Raw genomic sequence first — 1,947 nt, forward strand, 5'->3', positions numbered from 1 at the left:
CTCTTAAGTGATGTGAGTTACCTATTAAGTGAATATGTTAAGTCACATGTGACAAAGGTTGAATAATCTCGTAGTGATGGATTTGACCCTATTGCGCAGGTCTCGTTTGAATCTAACCGTTGGAGGGATGAATATTTTACTCGAACGATTATCAAAGCTTTGTTGCATGTGATTGTATTCATGAGATGGTTAGCTGACATTACGGGGAGCTCTTCAGCAGCTGATGGTACGGTGAGGTTGAAAACCTAGGAAAGCCTAGCAAGTGCTTCAGTGGCTTTAGTCGCATTGTTTCAGAGAGTGTTTGGAGTATCAGTTTGAGAAGGTGACTTGGAGGATTCGAGATGATTCTTGAGGAAAGTATGGATATATGTGGAAGGTAGTATTGGGCTCGTACTATTGAAAGAATAGGATCAAATACTCGTATCGGGGAGAGTCTTGGAGAATCTAGGAAGCCTGTGGGATGAGCATTCATGGGTATGTTATGATCATTTGCATGTTTATTTTTCTTTATGGTGGTGAGTACTCAGGAAGGAGGTTCAAGTTCTAATTTTGGCTTAGGTGCAGATACTGAGCCGATCGATGAGCGGATGCGGGAGTTCATCTCGTCGGAGATTATCCACCGTATTTTGGAGCGGACTCCTGTGATATTTGGTCTGGTCAAGGAAGAGATTTTAGATCTCTTGGATGATCGTCTCAGGGCTTTTCGGGCCTAGATTGTAGCAGGACAGTTGGGGGATCATCAGGAGCTCAAGGCTTGTGGAGCTCTAAAATCCTTTGGGAAGGTGGATCGGAGGTGGGTTATGCGTCATCCCTTCCGGGAGATCGATCCCATGATTGAACTGCCATGAAGGTTTGGTGAGCTTTCCACGAGGAGTTACTTGACATCATTGGCCGTGTCACTGATAGATTTGTCTCCAGGTTCGAGGATCGGATCTTGGCTGTTCAGGTAGTTGATGGGATGGTCGAGGTGACTCAGGAGCAGGAGATTGGTTTGGAGATGCGACTGGGGAAGAGGAGACTCATGGTTTGACTCAGCTTACAACATTTGAGCAGTTGGATGTTGTCATGTCTAGAGTTAGATGCCTGAGTGGCCACGACGTTCCCACGAAGGATGAAGGAGCACATGAACGTGTGCGCGGAAAGTCTAAATGTGCCAGGTACGGATGGAAGGGCCACCTCCGCCAAAAAGTACCCTGGAGGTAGAATTGTGTCATCATTTTCATCAGCCTGGCCATATCATGGCGAATTGCCCGCGCTTAGAGGTTGGGGTAACTCGGGTTCCATCGTAGGTGCTTCAGCAAGAAGGGGAAGCAGAACCCTGAGACGCTTCGGGTATGTATTATATTTTTCTTTTTCAATTTTTAATCTTTATGCTTACAATTCCATGTTGGCATATGTGTGAAATGTTATACCCTGATTACCTAAGAATGGAAGACCATGTACGAGTAATATAGTTAATTTAGCCGGAAAGTTGTCACGTGCCATTTTTTCATGTTAATAGTCATTAGTGGATCGTATCTTGCTGAGCGGGATTCAGTTGTTTGGATGTTGTTCCGGTTATTTGATGGGGTCAATTTAGGGATATTGATTGGAAGATCTATGGTTGAATTAGCATGAATAGTTCATCAGCGAAGTCATAGGTCGGATGTGATAGCATTTGTTAAGGTAGGATCAGCAGTCGTCTATGGAAGGACCTTTGGGTCCAATCTCTACAGTTACTAGGGAAGGAGAGGTAGCAAGAATATGAAGGTGGAAACTGCATGGGTTTGTTTATATCATAGAGGTGCCAAGGGAATTTTATAATCGCAAGGGTTGAAGATGGTTAGAATTCAGAGATCCTTCTGAGGATGGAAAGTTGGAGTGAAGATTCGCCAGTTCAGAGCAAGGGTTATGGTCTTTGTCACCATCATAAAGGACTTAAGAAGGTGGTTTTTTATCATAGGATGT

The sequence above is a fragment of the Lactuca sativa genome, chromosome 8 (assembly GCF_002870075.4).
Source record: "Lactuca sativa cultivar Salinas chromosome 8, Lsat_Salinas_v11, whole genome shotgun sequence".
Taxonomy (NCBI): domain Eukaryota; kingdom Viridiplantae; phylum Streptophyta; class Magnoliopsida; order Asterales; family Asteraceae; genus Lactuca; species Lactuca sativa.